Source organism: Phocoena sinus, chromosome 2, assembly GCF_008692025.1.
Source record: "Phocoena sinus isolate mPhoSin1 chromosome 2, mPhoSin1.pri, whole genome shotgun sequence".
NCBI lineage: Eukaryota > Metazoa > Chordata > Mammalia > Artiodactyla > Phocoenidae > Phocoena > Phocoena sinus.
In genome coordinates this window covers 66,252,376-66,274,538 of record NC_045764.1, presented here as the reverse complement: position 1 = coordinate 66,274,538, position 22,163 = coordinate 66,252,376, and the positions used below count along the sequence as shown (strand labels likewise).

Here is a 22,163-nt window from a genome sequence, read left to right as displayed (position 1 = left end):
TTCCCTGACCCAGGCCTGGAATCACCCACTTCTCCAAGGAGTCCGGGTCCATCTTATTGGAAAAAAGTATTTAGAGACTAACATCTGGGTGCTAGATGGCTACTGAAGGGTCACTACTTCTACGCCTTTCAGAGGTCAGAGCTAGGGAGTGTATACACACATCTATGTTTATTTCTGTATATACTATCTATCTGTATATACATAAAACAAATTAGTTCATATTGATACCTCCAACTCCAGTCTAGCATTGTAGGGACTATTCTAGCATTCTGCTTCTGCTTATTTGTAATCTTTCCCTCACAGCGAGAAACCTGACTCTTATTATCTACAACATATTTATGTATTTGCTATACATGTATAGTAGTTTCAGAATTGCTAACCCATACTCCTGTGAGAAACAAATTTACCAAATAGAATACAGTATTTGTATATATATCTTTTAATCTTTATTCTCACACTACCTAGCTCTTTTCCAAAGTTAGTTAAGTCAGGTCTTTCCTTCCATATCTCCTTCAGTCTGCTATGTCATTCATTTGTAATGCAGCTAGATTCATTTGTCACAGTTTGTATTCCATCTTTGGTTCCCTGACACGCTTGTTTTTTGGTTTTTTTTTTTAATGTATATCCAGTAAAATTCACTCTTTGTGTTATACAGTTCTCTGGGTTTTGAGAAATGCATAGAGTCATGTATCTACCAACAACAGTTCATCACTCCACAGATTCCCTTGTGCTGTGAGTCCCTTTGTAGTCAACTCCTCTTACCACCCCAAACCCTGGCAACCACTGATGTGTTTCCTGTGCCTTCAGTTAGCCTTAATATGTAGCTTCTTAGGACTGGCTTTTTTCACTTAAAAATGCATTTAGTATTCATCCATTTGTTGCATAAATCATTGGTTTGTTCTCTTTTTATTGCCAAGTAGCATTCTTTTATATTACCACAATTTGTTTATCCATTTACCTATTGAGGGACATCTGGTTGTTTCCAGCTTTGGGCAGTTGTGAATAAAGGTACTACAGACATTTACATAAAGGTTTCTTTGTGTGTGTTTTTTTTGTCATTGTTTTTTCACTTGGGTAAATATCTAGGAGTGGGCTTATGGACCTTATTTTAAATATGTATTTAACTTTATAAGAAACTGCCAACCTTTTTTCCAAGTGGCTGTACAGTTTTGCATTCTACCACCAGTGTATGCAAGTTTCTACTCCTCTGCATTCTTGTCATCACTTTGGTATTGTCAGTTTGTTTTTGTCTGTTCTAATATTGTGTTGTGGTATCTCGTGGTTTTAATTTTCATTTCCCCAGTGACTAATGATGTTGATATGCCATCCATATGTTTGTGGATGGGCAGCTGGTCTCTCTTATTTCTTTTGATTTTCTCCTTTTATGATCAACTGGGTGGATAGTATCTTTTCCAATATATTTTTTATTGTACTGGTTGCCATCATCTCTGAATATTTGGCTATATTTTATAATAAAATGCACATTTCCATATACGAGTTTTAGGTTTCTGTACTTATTACAATGGAATGAATGTATAGTTTTTGTATAGCTGAATATTTGAATGATAATTTCATTGTTGTCCAAAGCTAGATTACTTTATAAGAATGCATTCATAGATTACATCTGTGGCTAAAAAGACTTGTAGGGCAAGGTAAAGTGCAATAAACTCTGCTAGTGCTAATGGTTGGCTTTGGATTGACAAATGTCACTTTAGAAAAAGAAATATTAGAGTCTTAGGTGAGATCTTTTCCCCTTTGACTATTAAATAAGCAAACAAACCTGATATTTTCTTGGAACGTCTGTCAACATATGAAACTTCTGGTATATTCTGAAAACTAATCAGTTAGTGTTAGGTGAAAGAGATTAGAAATGCAGGTTTTACAGAAATACAGATCAATGGAACAGGATAGAAAGCCCAGAGAACCCACGCACCTCTGGTCAACTAATCTATGACAAAGGAGGCAAAAATATACAATGGAGAAAAGACAGTCTCTTCAGTAAGTGGTGCTGGGGAAACTGGTCAGCTACATGTAAAAGAATGAAGTTGGAACACTCCCTAACACCATACACAAAAATAAACTCAAAATGTATTAAAGACCTAAATGTAAGGCCAGACACTATAAAACCCTTAGAGGAAAACATAGAATACTCTTTGACATAAATCATAGCAACATCTTTTTTGACCTACCTCCTAGGGTAATGAAATTAAAAACAAAAATAAACAAATGGGACCTAATTAAACTTAAAAGCTTTTGCACAGCAAGGGAAACCATAAATAAGATGAAAAGACAACCCTCAGAATGGGAGAAAATATTTCCAAACGAAGCAACTGACAAAGGATTAATTTCCAAAATATACAAGCAGCTCATACAGCTCAATATCAGAAAAACAAACAACCCAATCAAAAAATGGGCAGAAGATCTAAATAGACATTTCTCCAAAGAAGACATACACATAGCCAACAAACACATGAAAAGATGCTCAACATCACTAATTATTAGAGAATTGCAAATCAAAACTACAATGAGGTATCACTTCACACCAGTTAGAATGGGCATCATCAGAAAATCTACAAACAACAAATGCTGGAGAGGGTGTGGAGAAAAGGGAACCCTATACTGTTGATGGGAATGTAAATTGATTCAGCCACTATGGAAAACAGTATGGAGGTTCTTTAAAAATCTAAAAATAGAACTACCATATGACCCAACAATCCCACTACTGGGCATATACCCAGAGAAAACCATAATTCAAAAACACCGTGGACCCCGATGTTCATAGCAGCACTGTTTACAATAGCCAGGACATGGAAGCAACCTAAATGTCCATCAACAGAGGAATGGATAAAGAAGATGTGGTATATGTATACAGTGGAATATTACTCAGCCATAAAAATGAATGAAATTGGGTCATTTGTAGAGACGTGGATGGACCTAGAGAGTGTCATACAGAGTGAAATAAGTCAGAAAGAGAAAAGCAAATATTGTATAATAATGCATTTATGTGGAATCTGGAAAAATGGTATAGATGATCTTATTTGCAAAGCAGAAATAGAGACACAGACATAGAGAACAAATGTTTGGATACCAAGGGGGAATGAGGTGGGATGGGAGGAACTGGGAGACTGGGATTGACACATATACATTATTGATACTATTTATAAAGTAGACAACTGATGGAAACATACTGTATAGCACAGGGACCTCTACCTAATGCACTGTGGTAACCTAAATGAGAGGGAAGTCCAAGAGGGAGGGGATATCTGCATGTGTATGGCTGATTCATTTTGTTGAGCAGTGGAGGCTAACACAACATTGTAAAGCAACCATACTCCAATAAAAATTAATTTTTAAAAAATGCATGTTTTAAACTTGGGCCACTTTACATAAACATATGGACAGCTTAAAATATATTAATATATTGCTTCATTGATCTGAATTAATAAAAATGTATGGAATACTCATAACCTACTTTCTGTCATTTCAACGACTACTGCTAAAAAACCTGAAATTCAGTAACTGAGTTCTTGGCTTACATTTAGCTTTTATCAGAATGGAATAAAGTCATATCAAGTTTTAATTTTTAAACTTGAGTGAGTTTTTTAGCTTTAGTGAGTGATTTTTACCCTATTTGAGTTTTATATTTACTCTTTCTGTTTTGTAAAGACCTATACTTGTTCTTTTAGAATATGTGCAGGGACACCATATTGTTTAAATAGATTTTTCTGTTTGCTGTTTAAACTCCTCTTAAGAACTTAATATATTGCATAAAATATATGCTTAAATTTGGAAAATGCTATATGCCTTAAAGGATAGCATTTCTGTCACATTGTTTAGGTAATTATGATTGATTCTCTTGATACAGATTCTAGCTGAGTAAGTTATCCCGTATTTCAGTAGGAGAAAGCCAGCCAAGCAGTATTTTATTTACATAGATTCTGAAAATGATGTTAGGATTAGAAGTTATTACAAATGAGAGGATGACTTTCTTGTTTGCTTTAGAATGAGCACATCTCTTTAAATATGGTATTTGACAGTATGATTACATCACTGATATTTCTTGTGGTTAAACCAGGGTGGTGGTTGTTCTTATGATGATGACAGTCTTTGAATTTAAACCTGCAAGTTTTAAATTGGAAAGTGCAGATCTTTCTATGGAGGCTGCTCTGATCACTGTATATAACTTATATTCTTGTATCTTCAAGGCTGTCTTTGTAAATAAGATACAAATAAGACAAACAGTGTTTTCCTAGCCCTGTGAAAGGGGGAAAAAGTACTGTTGTGATTTACAGGAAAATTTCTCACCACAATTCCTGTCTCACAGCTCCCAAAACCCTTGGAATTTCGTGAGCAATAAGAGCGGGATAATATTTGGTCTCCTGTCCTCAGTTCCTGAAAACGCTTCAGGGAAGGTGACTTTTGGTTCTCACCCAAGGATGGAGACTGGTTGCCAGTAGAACCAACCATGTGATTAGAGGGTTGGAACTTTCAGTCTCTCTCACCCCTGACCTCCAGGGAGAGGGGCTGGAGGTTGAATCAGTCACCAATGGCCAATGATTTAATCAAGCATGCCTATGTAATGAAGCATCCATAAAAACCCAAAAGGAGAGAGATCAGAGAGCTTCCAAATTGGTGAACATGTGGAAGTTTAGAGGGAGTGGTGAGCTCAGAGAGAGCATGGAAGCTCTACTCCCTTTCCCCATACCTTGCGCTACTCATCCTTTCCATCTGAATATTTATCTGTATCCTTCATCATATCCTTTTATAATAAACTGGCAATCCAGTAAGTAAAGTGTTTCTTTGAGTTCAGTGAGCCATCCTAGCAAATTAATCAAACCTGAGGAAGGGGTTGTGTGAACCTGTGATTTATAGCCAGTCAGTGAGAAGTACAGGTAACAACCTGGACTTGATTGGCCTCTGAAGTAGAGGGCCATCTTGTGGGACTGAGCCCACCTGTGGAATTTTATTCTGTCTCCAGGTAGATAGTCAGAATTGAGTTGAATTCTTGGATGCCCTGCTGGTCCTGAGAATTGGTCTCAGAACACCAGAAGAGTTTATATATATATTTTTTCTTTTTTAATTTCCTTCTTCCCTTTTCCTGAACAGGAAAAAAAGAGCGCGGGGTTTTGTTTGTTTTTTAGGGTTTTGATAGCAACCTACTTCCTTATTACATTTAGAAGGCTAGGAAGGTGAACTTTGTGACTTCAGTTGAGTATACTTTAGAGTCTGAGACTATTAAGTAGCAACTACAAGTAGTTGTGCTTGTGTGTCAGTTGATAATATCAGTTTTACCTTCCAGTGTTGAAATCAGCATTCCAAAATTGCAAAATTGAGGAAGGATGGAGTTTAGCTTCTTCTGAGCAGCTGTTCTTTGGTTGACTCCAAGTCAGGCACTTTGTTTTCCATATTATTTAATTTAATCCTCACAGTTAGCCTACATGGCATGTCCACATTTCACAAATAGAGAAAATTTATCCAGGGTAACACAGCTAATAGTGGCACAGTTAGAATTTGAACTTTTGTTTTCTGGCCTAAAAATCTACACGCTTGTCCACTAGACTACACTGCTTCTCCTAAGATTAGAAAAGTAATGCAAATTATTAGAAAATCTTTCTAAACTTTTAAGCCTCTGGGAGGGAAACTAATAATTAGATAAGACTGAGATTATCTCAACCTTATATAGTGTTTTCTTCAACCTCAAGGGGCTTCACTTTTGGAAAACCTATTTTACACATGTTACGTGAAAGAACCGCCAGCATAATACTCATTAATGCTAATCGTATGACTGGGTCTCCAGTTGATGTCTCAGGAAGGATTCTCTAATGATATTAATGATAATAGCTTTCTTGAAAATAAAAATCATCTATAAATCAAACAACCCATGCCTGCAGTGGTGTTAGCAGCAAAAATATTCATCTCAAAAATTCAAGACATTTGCAGTAACTTTTTAATAGTCTAATTAAACTCTTAGAAAAATGATTCATAGTATAACATTTGCAGACAAAGTGTAGTATAGCTGCAAATAATGCTTTAAACTATTTTGTCAATAAGCTCATTTTATGGTAGATCAATAAATTCCACTTGCACAATGATTAAACCGTCTTTATCTTAATGGTATTTTACCCTTGTAGTAATGTCATACTGTCAGAATTAACAACTATATGTAGAATTGCTGTAAGTGTTTTCCTTAACATTTTCGTTACGTTAGTGGTCTTATTGTACACTTAATGTAAATTTATATATAGGCAAGTTGCTAGTTATTTAGTATTTATTTCTAGCATATTAAAATTCTCAATAAATATAGAAAACATTTCAAGTATGATAAAACTGCATGGAAAATTGTTTCAGTATATACTCAGCTCTAGGATTCTTACATCAGAAATTATGTCAGTACTAAACCTAACTTAAAAGGTATAGTTGGTCTACTTTTCTTTTCTGGCTCTTAACTAATAAATAGTGATTTTCATTTTGTATTTTGTTTTTAGAATGGGCAGCCCAACACAACTATGCTGGTGAAGTTAGGTGCTGAAAGTACTATATATACCTATAGTAGTACACCATACGTAAAAAGTATGGTTCTTACCACTAGAAGTAAAAGACTACAACATTAGCCAAATATATTTTAAGCTTTTTTTTTTTTGCAGGATGGTAGGGAATGGTTAGACTATTTAGTTCTCTCGAGGACTTGACATAATGCAGAGTAAACCCTGAGTTATGGGAATGCCTGCAGTGCACTAGGCATCCCTACATCAGCTCTCATGGAATTCCCTGTCTTCTTAGTCAGGATTTATGTTCTTTACCACAGAGTTTAGCACTTAATTATTTATGGTCTTATATTCTAAATAATTTGTTTGTTAATGATGATTATAAGGTTTTAAAGGGCAGTTGTTATGCCTCTTGTTTTTACATCCCAGTGCCTAATAAATGTTCAATAAATACTTATTGATCAAGTCATCATATATAAAGCATAGTATTATTTTGTGGAGTAGTGAAGGTTTTGAAACTTGGGTAGACATTAGGTTGAAAGTGTGTATGGCTTCCTGTGAAGTATGTTTAAATTTTGAACTTTGACTTACATTTTTAGTTATTAAAGACTCTTTCTCTCACTTTTAAAAAATTTAGTATGATTATTTTGTATGTGCCTGGCATTGATCGAAACACTTTACATGCATTAACTCATTTAATCCTACTCTATGAAGTAGTTATTCTTTAAACCCATATGGTATATGAGGAAACTGAGATGTAAGCAAGTTAAATAACTTTCTTAGAGACACAGTTAATAATAAGTGATAGAGCCAAGAGACAAACTGAGAAGGAACAGTTAAAAGCCTACATCCTTAACTATGCTGTACAGCATCCCAGTATTATATATGTGAATTTTCAGATTTTGTCTAACTTAAGGCTCTAAATTCATCAAACTTCAGCCTCCTACACACACACACACACACACACACACACACACACACACACACACACAGAGAGAGACACACACACAGACACACCCTATTTCAATTCCTCATTATTAGGGAGAGTAATTAGACTATCTTGTGGTCATGGCATTTTCTATCACTAACCTGCTTATCGTTAGGTGAGTTGGATAAGGATGTGTCTTTTGTTCCAAACTATTGACATTTTAGAACCATTCCATGAGTAATAAACATGATTTTGGCAAAGTTCCAAACACTGCTGTTGTTAGAAGTGTCATGCTAGATAGAATTCTGAGTACTGTATTAAGGTAAACATTGCAAATAGAGTATTTTTGCAAATATCTCATAAACCTCCTGGTCTGTATAAGCCTTGTCTTTCTCACAAATGTACAGATGCAGAAGATGGGAAAATCTGAGGCAATAATATAGTCAATCGGTCACCGTTTAAATGTAGCATTTTTACTTTTTTGTCCATAGTGTTTATTGCAAAACAGCATAGGAACAATGGGTCTTCAGAGTAAAGCTAAATTGCCAGCAGGAAAGTTTATACTAAAATAACTCCCAACTCCTTAGTGAAAATCAAAATATGGTTATAGGGCTTCCCTGGTGGCGCAGTGGTTGAGGGTCCGCCTGCTGATGCAGGGGACACGGGTTCACGCCCCGGTCCGGGAAGATCCCACATGCCACGGAGTGGCTGGGCCCGTGTGCCATGGCCACTGAGCCTGTGCGTCCGGAGCCTGTGCTCCGCAACGGAGAGGCCACAGCAGTGAGAGGCCCAAGTACGGCAAAAAAAAAAAAAAATTATGGCTATATAGGAAACATTATAAGGACTTCATGTTCAGGTATATTCCTAATCTGTAAATCAGGACTCTTAATATAGATTTCTGTCTATGGCCAGAGTAAGCCTGCTAGTTAACTAATTAGTATATTCTTGAGTAGATTTCAGCAGACAAATATATATATATAATTTTTATTTTATAAATATATACATAAATATATATACATAAATATCAATACATACATACACATACATGTATAAAATTATTGCCTACTTAAGTCAATGGTGACTAATTGTTTAAATATAATTTGAGTCATTGGACCCTGTGTGAGCAAGAAATAAATTTGTTTTGCTAAGTCACTAAGAGTGTAGGGAATATTTGTTACTGTCCCAGGCCTTGAATATCCTGACTAAGCTAATTCATATGCTCTATACTAAGGGTATCCAATTAATCATTAGAGACCCCTATTTATATAAAATGATACTTTGGGGAGAGAACACAGAATTAGTGAAGCCCTGTAACACACCAAGTCAGTAGTCATTGACTGCTCATTGTAGAATTGATGCTAGAGTAAGTATGTCAGTGGAAGCTTTTGAAAACACAGCATTCACTAGAATGAACTCTTAGATAATCAAATCAGGGGAGTCATCAATTTATTTTTTACATGACAGTAAAAAAAACCAGGGTAATCTTTTTTAAGCAAAAGCTTTGGGCCAAACGTAAGCCCTGCAAGAAGTATTCTTCTACAAAGAATGTAGAAGGCAAAAAATAAAAGAGACAAAATTAATAAAGTAAAAACAAAAGTACAAAAGAGAGTATCAACAAAATCAGTACTTCTAATAAAAGTGATAACCGGACTAATGAAGAAAAAGAGAAAAAGGCATAAATTTCCAATTACAAGAATGAGAAGGGGACATCTTAGCAGGTCCTACAGACATTAAAAAAGATAATAAGAGGGCTTCCCTGGTGGCGCAGTGGTTGAGAATCTGCCTGCTAATGCAGGGGACACGAGTTAGAGCCCTGGTCTGGGAGGATCCCACATGCCGCGGAGCAACTAGGCCCGTGAGCCACAACTACTGAGCCTGCGCGTCTGGAGCCTGTGCTCCGCAAAAAGAGAGGCCACGATAGTGAGAGGCCCGCGCACTGCGATGAAGAGTGGCTCCCGCTTGCCACAACTAGAGAAAGCCCTCGCACAGAAACGAAGACCCAACACAGCAAAAATTAATTAATTAATAAACTCCTATCCCCAACATCTTCTAAAAAAAAAAAAAGATAATAAGAGAATTTAAAAAGTAACTTTATGCTAGAAGATGTGAAAATTTAGATGAAATGGACAAATTCCTAGAAAAAAAGTTTGCTAAAACTTTACAGAAAATTAAAAATTTGAATAGTTCCATATTTATTAGTGAAATTGAGTCTGTAATTTGGAACTTTTCCACAAAGTAATTTTTAGGTCCAGGTGGCTTCACAAATACATTTTTCCAAGAAATGTTCAGAAAAAATAACATCAATATTACTAAAACTCTTTCAGAGAATAAGAAGAAAATATTTCCCAACCTGTTTTGAGGCTTGCATAACCTTAATATCAACACCTGATAAAGACATCATAAGAAAGGAAAATTTCAAGTCCACTTCTCTTGGGAACATGGGTGAACAAATTCTAAAAATATTAGCAAATCAAATCTACATAGATAGATAAAGAAATAGATGTCATGACCAAGTTGAATTTACTATGGGAGCGTAAGTTTGTTATAACATTCAGAACTCAATGAATGTAACTGACTAAATTAATAGAAAAAAGAGAGAATTACATCATCTCAATTGTTTTTTTCAAATAGTATTTGATAAAATTTACCCACTTATGATTTTTTTTAAATGCTTATAGCAAACTATTCCTTCCTTAATCTGATAGGGTGTTTTATTCATCTCCCCTGCAAACCTCCAGCAAGTATCACATATAGTGGCAAAACGTTGAAGGCATTTATCTTGCAATCAGGAATAAAACAAAGATCCCTGCCATAACCATGTGTATCGCCATTATATTGGAGATCCTAGACCTGAGCTATCCAGTACCATATTTGGCAATTTAAATTTTAATGAGTTAAAATTATAGATCATCAGTCACACTGGCCACCTGTCAGGTTCTCAGTAGGCACATGTGACTAGTGGCTACCATATACCACAAATATAGAACACTTCCATTATCACAGAAAGTTCTATTGGATAGTGTTGACCTAGACAGTGCAGTAAGGGAGGAATCATAATGATTAGGAAGAGAAATAAAACTGCAATTATTTACAGATGACATGATTGTTACAAAGAAAATTGGAAGAAATCTATAAACTGATAGAATTAAAAAGTGAATTTTAATATTGCAAGGTCGCCAGATACGTGATTGGTATACAAAATCAATTTTAGGCCTGTATACTAACAATAAATGAAAAGTAAGAAAATCTAAATAATACTATATTAGTACACAAAAATATCAAATACACAAAATTAATCGAACAAAAGCCCTCTATACTGAAAATTTTAAGACATTATTAGGAAAAATTAAGACAAAAAAATAGAAGAAGATATCGGTTCATGGATCCAAAGAGTCAGTGTTGTGTGATTTCAGTTTTCCTCACATAGATTCAGTGTAGTCTCAAGCAAAATCCCTGAAGATTTGTTTGTTAGGTTTTGAAATTGGCAAGCTGATTCTTAAATTATAAAAATGCAAAGGGCCAAGAATAGCCAAGATATTCTTGAAGAATAACAAAACTGGAGGATTTTTACTACAAGATATCAAGACCTTTTATAAAGCTACAGTAGTAAAGACAGCATGGTTCTGGCACAAGAAAAGACAAATAAGCCAATGAAACAAAATGGAGCCAACAGATGCACACATATTATATAGTGACTTGATTTATATCAAAGATAACATTGCAGTGCAGAGAGAAAGGGACATTCTTTTCAATAAATTGTACTAGGTCAATTAGATACCCATGTGGGGGGAGAAAAGATGAATCTTGACCTCAAAACATATAAAGAAATCAAAAGATAAATTATAGATATGCAAAGTAAAACAAGAAAGCTTCTGGAAGAAAACATTATCTTTGTGACCCTGAAGTAGGCAAAGAGTCTTAAAACTGAATGCATATAGCATTAACAATAAAAGGAAAAAATGATACATTGAACTGCATTAAAATTAAGAAAGTCTGTTCATTAAAAGACGCCATTAAGAATGAAAAGGCAAGCCACAGAGTGGGAAAGGGTATTTGCAATTTGCATTACATATACCTGATTAAAAGACTGACGATACCAAATACTGGTGAGATTATGTTGCATCTGCAACACATTTTCCATAGTTGGTGGCAATATAAATTGCTTTAACCATTCTGGTTAATACCTTTAAAAATTGTTTTTGGGGGACCTTGAAGATGGCGGAAGAGTAAGACGCGGAGATCGCCTTCCTCCCCACGGATACACCAGAAATACATCCACACGTGGAACAACTACAGAACTCCTACTGAAGGCTGGCAGAAGACCTCAGACCTCCCAAAAGGCAAGAAACTCCCCACGTAACTGGGTAGGGCAAAAGAAAAAACAGAGACAAAAGAATAAGGACGGCACCTGCACCAGTGGGAGGGAGCTGTGAAGGAGGAAAAGTTTCCACACACTAGGAAGCCCCTCCGCGGGCGGAGACTGCGGGAGGCAGAGGGGGGAGTTTCGGGACCGCGGAGTAGTGCACAGCGACGGGTGCGGAGGGCAAAGCGGGGAGATTCCTGCACAGACGATCGGTGCCGACCAGCACTCACCAACCCGAGAGGCTTGCTGCTCACCCACCGGGGCGGGCGGGGCTGCGAGCTGAGGCTCGGGTTTTGGTTTTGGACGGAGCTCAGGGAGAGGACTGGGGTTGGCGGCTTGAACATAGCCTGAAGGGGTTAGTGCACCACGACTAGCCGGGAGGGAGTTCGGGGAAAAGCCTGCACCGGCCGAAGAGGCAAGAGACTTTTTCTTCCCTCTTTGTCTCCTGGTGCGCGAGGAGAGGGGTTTAAGAGCGCTGCTTAAAGGAACTCCAGAGACGGGCACGAGCCGCGGCTAAAAGCGCGAACCCCAGAGACGGGCGCGAGCCGCGGCTGAGGGCGCGAGCCCCCGAGACGGGCGCGAGCCGCGGCTGAAAGCGCAAACCCCAGAGACGGGCGCGAGCCGCGGCTAAAACCGCGGACCCCAGAGACGGGCGGGAGACGCTAAGGCTGCTGCTGCCGCCACCAAGGGGCCTGTGTGCGAGCACAGGTCACTCTCCACACCCCTCTTCCGCGGAGCCTGTGCAGCCCGCCACTGCCAGGTTCCCGGGATCCAGGGACAACTTCCCCGGGACAGCGCACGGTGCAACGTCACGCCGGCCTCTGCCGCAAAGTCACGCTGCCTCTGCCGCCGCAGGCCGGCCCCGCACGCAGTGCCCCTCCTTCCCCCATCCCCCAACCCCCGGCCTGAGTGAGCCGGAGGCCCCGAATCAGCGGCTCCTTTAACCCCGTCCTGTCTGAGCGAAAAAACACACGCCCTCCAGCGACCTACACGCAGAGGCAGGGCCAAATCCAAAGCTGAGCTCCTGTGAGCTGTGAAAACAAAGAAGAGAAAGGGAAATCTCTCCCAGCAGCCACAGAAGCAGCGGATTAAAGCTCCACAATCAACTTGATATACCCTGCATCTGTGGAATACCTGAATAGACAAGGAATGATCCCAAATTGAAGAGGTGGAATTTAGGAGCGAAATCTATGATTTTTTTCCCTTTTCCTCTTTTTGTGAAGGTGTACGTGTATGCTCCTGTGTGACATCTAGTCTGTATACTCTAGCTTCCACCATTTGTCCTAGGGCTCTATCCGTCCATGACTTTTTTTAAAAAATTCTTTTTCTTAATAATTAAGTTTAATTGTAATAACTTTATTATACTTTACCTTCGTTCTTTCTTTCTTTCCTTCCTTCCCTCCCTCCTTTAGACAACGAATCACCCCAAATTGAGGAGGTGGTCTCAGGGAGCAGGATTTATGATTTTTCCCCCTTTACCTCTTTTTGTGAAGGTGTATGTGTATGCTTCTGTGTAAGATTTTCTCTGTATAGCTTTGCTTCCAACATTTGTCCTAAGGTTCTATCCGTCCCTTTTTTTTTTTCTAAATATTTTTTAATTCAATAACTATATTATACTTTATTTTATTTTTACTGTATCATCTTTCTTTCTGTCTTTTTTTCCTTCTTTCACTCCTTCCTTCCTTCCTCCCTCCCTCCCTCCCTCCCTCCCTCCCTCCTTTCTTTCCTTCTTTGCTTCTTTCTTCCTTCCTTCCTTTCCTCCTTTCCTTCTTTCTTTCCTCATACTTCTACTAATTCTCTCTACTTTTTCTCCCTTTTATTCTGAGCCGTGTGGATGAAAGGCTCTTGGTGCTCCAGCCAGGAGTCAGGGCTCTGCCTCTGAGGTAGGAGAGCCAACTTCAGGTCACTGGTCAACAAGAGACCTCCCAGCTCCACATAATATTAAATAGCGGAAATCTCCCAGAGACCTCCATCTTAACACCAGCACCCAGCTTCACTCAACGACCAGCAAGCCACAGTGCTGGACAACCTATGCCAAACAACTAGCAAAACAGGAACACAACCCCACCCATTAGCAGAGAGGCTGCCTAAAATCATAATAAGGCCACAGACACCCCAAAACACACCACCAGACGTGAACCTGCCCACTAGAGAGACAAGATCCAGCCTCATCCAGCACAACACAGGCACTAGTCCCCTCCACCAGGAAGCCTACACAACCCACTGAAACAACCTTAGCCACTGGAGACAGACATCAAAAACAACGGGAACTACGAACCTGCAGCCTGCAAAAAGGAGACCCCAAACACAGTAAGATAAGCAAAATGAGAAGACAGAAAAACACACAGCAGATGAAGGAGCAAGATAAAAACCCACCAGACCTAACAAATGAAGAGGAAATAGGCAATCTACCTGAAAAAGAATTCAGAATAATGATAGTAAGGATGATCCGAAATCTTGGAAGTAGAATGGACAAAATGCAAGAAACAGTTAACAAGGACCTACAAGAACTAAAGATGAAACAAGCAACGATGAACAATGCAATAAATGAAATTAAAATCACTCTAGATAGGATCAATAGCAGAATAACTGAGGCAGAAGAACGGATAAGTGACCTGGAAGATAAAGTAGTGGAAATAACTACTGCAGAGCAGAATAAAGAAAAAAGAATGAAAAGAACTGAGGACAGTCTCAGAGACCTCTGGGACAACATGAAACGCACCAACATTCGAATTATAGGGGTTCCAGAAGAAGAAGAAAGAAAGAAAGGGACTGAGAAAATATTTGAAGAGATTATAGTTGAAAACTTCCCTAATATGGGAAAGGAAATAGTTAATCAAGTCCAGGAAGCACAGAGGGTCCCATACAGGATAAATACAAGGAGAAACACGCCAAGACACATATTAATCAAACTGTCAAAAATTAAATACAAAGAAAGCATATTAAAAGCAGCAAGGGAAAAACAACAAATAACACACAAGGGAATCCCCATAAGGTTAACAGCTGATCTCTCAGCAGAAACCCTACAAGCCAGAAGGGAGTGGCAGGACATACTGAAAGAGATGAAGGAGAATAGCCTGAAACCAAGACTACTCTACCCAGCAAGGATCTCATTCACATTTGATGGAGAAATTAAAACCTTTACAGACAAGCAAAAGCTGAGAGAGTTCAGCACCACCAAACCAGCCTTACAACAAATGCTAAAGGAACTTCTCTAGACACGAAACACAAGAGAAGGAAATGACCTATAGTAGCGAACCCAAAACAATATATAAAATGGAAATAGGAACATACATATCAATAATTACCTTAAATGTAAATGGACTAAATGCTCCCACCAAAAGACACAGATTGGCTGAATGGATACAAAAACAAGACCCTTATATATGCTGTCTACAAGAGACCCACTTCAGAACTAGAGACACATACAGACTGAAAGTAAGGGGATGGAAAAAGATATTCCATGCAAATGGAAACCAAAAGAAAGCTGGAGTAGCAATTCTCATATCAGACAAAATAGACTTTAAAATAAGGACTATTAAAAGGGACAAAGAAGGACACTACATAATGATCAAGGGATCGATCCAAGAAGAAGATATAACAATTGTAAATATTTATGCACCCAACATAGGAGCACCTCAATACATAAGGCAAATACTAACAACCATAAAAGGGGAGATCAACAGTAACACATTCATAGTAGGGGACTTTAACACCCCACTTTCACCCATGGACAGATCATCCAAAATGAAAATAAATAAGGAAACACAAGCTTTAAATGATACATTAAACAAGATGGACTTAATTGATATTTATAGGACACTCCATCCAAAAACAACAGAATACACATTTTTCTCAAGTGCTCATAGAACATTCTCCAGGATAGATCATATCTTGGGTCACAAATCAAGCCTTGGTAAATTTAAGAAAACTGAAATTGTATCAAGTATCTTTTCCGACCACAACGCCATGAGACTAGATATCAATTACAGGAAAAGATCTGTAAAAAATACAAACACATGGAGGCTAAACAATACACTACTTAATAATGAAGTGATCACTGAAGAAATCAAAGAGGAAATAAAAAAATACCTAGAAACAAATGACAATGGAGACACAACGACCCAAAACCTATGGGATGCAGCAAAAGCAGTTCTAAGGGGGAAGTTTATAGCAATACAAGCCCACCTTAAGAAGCAGGAAACATCTCGAATAAACAACCTAACCTTGCACCTCAAGCAATTAGAGAAAGAAGAACAAAAAAACCCCAAAGCTAGCAGAAGGAAAGAAATCATAAAAATCAGATCAGAAATAAATGAAAAAGAAATGAAGGAAACAATAGCAAAGATCAATAAAACTAAAAGCTGGTTCTTTGAGAAGATAAACAAAATAGATAAACCACTAGCCAGACTCATCAAGAAAAAAAGGGAGAAGACTCAAATCAATAGAATTAGAAATGAAAAAGGAGAAGTAACAACTGACACTGCAGAAATAAAAAAAATCATGAGAGATTACTACAAGCAACTCTATGCCAATAAAATGGACAATCTGGAAGAAATGGACAAATTCTTAGAAATGCACAACCTGCCAAGACTGAATCAGGAAGAAATAGAAAATATGAACAGACCAATCACAAGCACTGAAATTGAAACTGTGATTAAAAACCTTCCAACAAACAAAAGCCCAGGACCAGATGGCTTCACAGGTGAATTCTATCAAACGTTTAGAGAAGAGCTAACACCTATCCTTCTCAAACTCTTCCAAAATATAGCAGAGGGAGGAACACTCCCAAATTCCTTCTACGAGGCCACCATCACCTTGATACCAAAACCAGACAAGGATGTCACAAAGAAAGAAAACTACAGGCCAATATCACTGATGAACATAGATGCAAAAATCCTCAACAAAATACTAGCAAACAGAATCCAACAGCACATTAAAAGGATCATACACCATGATCAAGTGGGGTTTATTCCAGGAATGCAAGGATTCTTCAATATACGCAAATCTATCAATGTGATAAACCATATTAACAAATTGAAGGAGAAAAACCATATGATCATCTCAATAGATGCAGAGAAAGCTTTTGACAAAATTCAACACCCATTTATGATAAAAACCCTCCAGAAAGTAGGCATAGAGGGAACTTTCCTAAACATAATAAAAGCCATATATGACAAGCCCACAGCAAACATCATCCTCAATGGTGAAAAACTGAAAGCATTTCCACTAAGATCAGGAACAAGACAAGGTTGCCCACTCTCACCACTCTTATTCAACATAGTTTTGGAAGTTTTAGCCACAGCAATCAGAGAAGAAAAGGAAATAAAAGGAATCCAAATCGGAAAAGAAGAAGTAAAGCTGTCACTGTTTGCAGATGACATGATACTATACATAGAGAATCCTAAAGATGCTACCAGAAAACTACTAGAGCTAATCAATGAATTTGGTAAAGTAGCAGGATACAAAATTAATGCACAGAAATCTCTGGCATTCCTATATACTAATGATGAAAAATCTGAAAGTGAAATCAAGAAAACACTCCCATTTACCATTGCAACAAAAAGAATAAAATATCTAGGAATAAACCTACCTAAGGATACGAAAGACCTGTATGCAGAAAATTATAAGACACTGATGAAAGAAATTAAAGATGATACAAATAGATGGAGAGATATACCATGTTCTTGGATGGGAAGAATCAACATTGTGAAAATGACTCTACTACCCAAAGCAATCTACAGATTCAATGCAATCCCTATCAAACTACCACTGGCATTTTTCACAGAACTAGAACAAAAAATTTCGCAATTTGTATGGAAACACAAAAGACCCCGAATAGCCAAAGCAATCTTTAGAACGAAAAAAGGAGCTGGAGGAATAAGGCTCCCTGACTTCAGACTATATTACAAAGCAACAGTAATCAAGACAGTATGGTACTGGCACAAAAACAGAAAGATAGATCAGTGGAACAGGATAGAAAGCCCAGAGATAAACCCACGCACATATGGACACCTTATCTTTGATAAAGGAGGCAGGAATGTACAGTGGAGAAAGGACAGCCTCTTCAATAAATGGTGCTGGGAAAACTGGACAGGTACATGTAAAAGTATGAGATTAGATCACTCCCTAACACCATACACAAAAATAAGCTCAAAATGGATTAAAGACCTAAATGTAAGGCCAGAAACTATCAAACTCTTAGAAGAAAACATAGGAAGAACACTCTATGACATAAATCACAGCAAGATCCTTTCTGACCCACCTCCTAGAGTAATGGAAATAAAAACAAAAATAAACAAATGGGACCTAATGAAACTTCAAAGCTTTTGCACAGCAAAGGAAACCATAACCAAGACCAAAAGACAACCCTCAGAATGGGAGAAAACATTTGCAAATGAAGCAACTGACAAAGGATTAATCTCCAAAATTTACAAGCAGCTCATGCAGCTCAATAACAAAAAAACAAACAACCCCATCCAAAAATGGGCAGAAGACCTAAATAGACATTTCTCCAAAGAAGATATACAGAATGCCAACAAACACATGAAAGAGTGCTCAACATCATTAATCATTAGAGAAATGCAAATCAAAACTACAATGAGATATCATCTCACACCAGTCAGAATGGCCATCATCAAAAAATCTAGAAACAATAAATGCTGGAGAGGGTGTGGAGAAAAGGGGACACTCTTGCACTGCTGGTGGGAATGTGAATTGGTTCAGCCACTGTGGAGAACAGTATGGAGGTTCCTTAAAAAACTACAAATAGAATTACCATATGACCCAGCAATCCCACTACTTGGCATATACCCTGAGAAAACCAAAATTCCAAAAGAGTCATGTACCAAAATGTTCATTGCAGCTCTATTTACAATAGCCAGGACATGGAAACAACCTAAGCGCACATCATCGGATGAATGGATAAAGAAGATGTGGCACATATACACAATGGAATATTACTCAGCCTTAAAAAGAAATGAAATTGAGCTATTTGTAATGAGATGGATAGACCTAGAATCTGTCATACAGAATGAAGTAAGTCAGAAAGAAAAAGACAAATACCGTATGCTAACACATATATATGGAATTTAAGGGAAAAAAATGTCATGAAAAACCTAGGGGTAAGATAGGAATAAAGACGCAGACCTACTGGAGAACGGACTTAAGGATATGGGGAGGGGGAAGGGTGAGTTTTGACGGGGCGAGAGAGAGTCATGGACATATACACACTAACAAACGTAGTAAGGTAGATAGCTGGGGGGAAGCAGCCGCAAGGCACAGGGATATTAGCTCGGTGCTTTGTGACAGCCTGGAAGGGTGGGATGGGGAGAGTGGGAGGGAGGGAGACGCAAGAGGGAAGACATATGGGAACATATGTATATGTATAGCTGATTCACTTTGTTGTAAAGCAGAAACTAACACACCATTGTAAAGCAATTATACCCCAATAAAGATGTTTAAAAAAAAAAAAATTGTTTTTTACTAAAGCTTAACTTATACTCAAAACCACATGACTGTACAATTTCACTTGTAGGTGTATACCCAATAGAAATGCTAATATATGTTCACTAAAACACATGTATAAGAGTGTTCATAGAGCAGTATTCACGTAGCCAAAAACTGGAAACAGTCTAGGTGTCCAACAACAACAAACTGGATAACTAAATAGTGGTATATTTGTACAATGGAATACTGTACAACAATGAGAAGAAAGGAAGTATTGCAGTACACAACTGTGTGGATGAATCTCAGGGACATAATGATCTGTGGAAAAATCCAGTCACAAGAGTATACATTTTATATCATTCCAGTTATATAAAGTTTAAAAACAGGAAAAAATGATTTATTGTGTTAGAAGACAGGAGAGTTGTTACTTTAGGAAGAAGCGTTTTGACAGGGGAATAACATGAGGCAATCTTCTCTGTAGCTGGTTAAGGAAATTCTGTTCTACTGATAGTTTGCTATAAACATTTAATAAATTCATGACTGGGTAAATCTTATTAAATGCTTCTATTTGATAAAATCTATTGAGATGATACGGTTTTCTCTCTTTTTTCTGTTAATTTGAATTCTGAGTATCAAACCAACCTTGTGTCCTTATAGTATATTTCTTGATCTGGATATGGTTACATGGGTGCATTCACTTTATGAAAATTAATCAATGTGTATTACATTGTGTGTATTACATTGTGATTAAAAACTTATTTTAAAAGTTTAATATTTAAAAAATTAAAAGTATATTTGGAGTGATGGCCAAAGTTTTCATGTTGTTTATAGCACTAGAAGAGACAAAGAAAAGTTTACATTTCCACGGAAGATTATCCTTTTCAGTCATGCTTGAGTTAAATGTACTCTTTAGAAGAACTATATTTTATGAGGTAGTTTAGTAATTAACGCTTGCCCCTGTGAAGTCAGCTACAAATGAAGTGAAACTTTTTAAGTTGCAGCAAAACAATGGCATAATAATTAAATGAAACTTATTAGTGGTAAGAACTGACTTCTCAATTTTACTTCACCTTTCCTAGTTGTTCTTTTTTCAGATATTAGGTAAAAGTCAATCCAGGATAATGATCTCTCAGCGAAGAGAAATGAGGTGATCCTACAGTGTTTCCAAGCCACAGTGCAGAGAGAGGGAACCTTAACAGCCCAGGAGTCTCATAGGATTGAGTTTGGGGTTCAGCTATGTGGCAAGGAAGCTAAAATTTTGAGGGTAAAATATTGGAAAGGAGAGGCCTGCAGAAATGTAGAGTTCCAGAGACCTATAGAGGGCCTCTTCAAGTCTTTGGCTAAATATCAATCTGTGCATACATGTGAAATAACTACGAAACACCAGGAAAAGAACCACTGGAAAGAGTAGGAAGAAGAATCCTCAGAGATTACAGAGAGTAAGGTGGCCCTACCAGCCAGAGTGGAAAGACCTCTAATAGACAGGCATTGGGTAAAGTTGTAAGGGTTATTGCCCTAGGCTAGAAGCTACTCTGGCCCTACCTAACAAAGTTTAAAAGTAAGCCTTGAAATGATCAAACCATATCCAAGTAACTTAACTACACACAGAGCAAAGCTCAAAAACACTTAAAAGAATGCAAAAAAATCCATACCATGTAATGCAGCAGTCCCATTTCTGGATATTTATCCAAAATCATTGAAATCAGGATCTTGAAGAGATATTTACACTTCTATGTTAATTGAAGCATTATTTAATAGCCAAGAGGTGAAGGCAACCCAAATGTTCATCAGTAGATGAATGAAGAAAGAAAATGGTGGTATATACATACAGTGGGATATTACTCAGCCTTAAAAAAGAAGGAATTCTGTCATGCAACATGGGAGAACCTTGAGGACGTTATGCTAAGTGAGATAAGCCAGTCACAGAAGGACAAATACTGCATGATTCCACTTGTGTGAGGTATCTAAAATAGTCAGACTCATCGAAGCAGAAAGTAGAATAGAGGTTGCCGGGGGCAGGAGGGAAGAGGAAATGGGGAGTTGCTGTTCAATGGGTATAAATTTCAGTTATGAAAGATGAAAAAGTTCTAGAGATCACCTGTACAACATTGAGCTTGTAGTTAACAGTACTGTACACTTAAAAATTTGTTGAGGGTAAATAAATAATTAAATAAATTGCACACATTCATTTGTTCATTCATTTTTGCTATAAATACTGTTTTCTGCTTTTTAAAAATCTGCTACATATCCCTATAGTGAAGCACAAAAGATAAATATATCCATAACAAATCTGAAAAAAAATATCCAATACCCAACAATACAAGATAATGTCTTGTATCCTAAAAAATTTACCAGACAGGCAAAGAAGCAGGAAAGTATGACCCATAACTAGGACAAAATCAACCAATAAGAAGAGAGAAAGAAATGACACATATGATTGAATTAGCAGGCAAGGATATTAAAACAGCAATTATAAGTATACTCCATATGTTCAGGAAGGTAGAGGGAAACATGAACATGCCAAGAAGAGACATGGAAGTTATTTTTTAAAAGAGAAACCCAAATAGAACTTCTAGAGATGAAAAATACAATATCTGAAATGAAAAATACAGCAGATTGCAGGAGAACAGAATTAGTTAAAACCCAGAGACATAGCAATGGCAATTATCTAAAATGAAGCACCAAGAGAAAAAAATACTTGGGGGGGAAAAAAAGAAGAAAAATGACAAGTACCAATGAGCTATGGGACAATATCAAGCAGTTTATAAGTAAGTGTAACAAGTTTCAGAAGGAGATAGGGAGACAGAAAGACTATTTCAAGAAATAATGGGCAAATATTTACCAAGTTTGTTGAAAACTATAAACCCAATGATTGTAGAAGTTTACAAATCTCTAAGCAGAAGAACCAGGCACAAAAATTGTTGAAACTAATGACAAA

General features: G+C 37.4%; 1 protein-coding gene across 5 annotated transcripts in view; it reads left to right on the top strand.

Annotated features, from left to right (window-relative positions):
• GLCE (glucuronic acid epimerase) overlaps positions 1-22,163 on the top strand; it is a 133,368-nt gene that overhangs the window by 73,496 nt on the left and 37,709 nt on the right. Inside the window, exon 2 of one of the 5 annotated variants that reach the window (XM_032624280.1) lies at positions 11,629-11,753. The exons of the other annotated variants lie outside the window; for them this stretch is intronic. The gene's annotated coding sequence lies outside the window, so the exon portion shown is untranslated. The remainder of the gene's footprint in view (positions 1-11,628; positions 11,754-22,163) is intronic. 5 annotated transcript variants of the gene reach the window in all.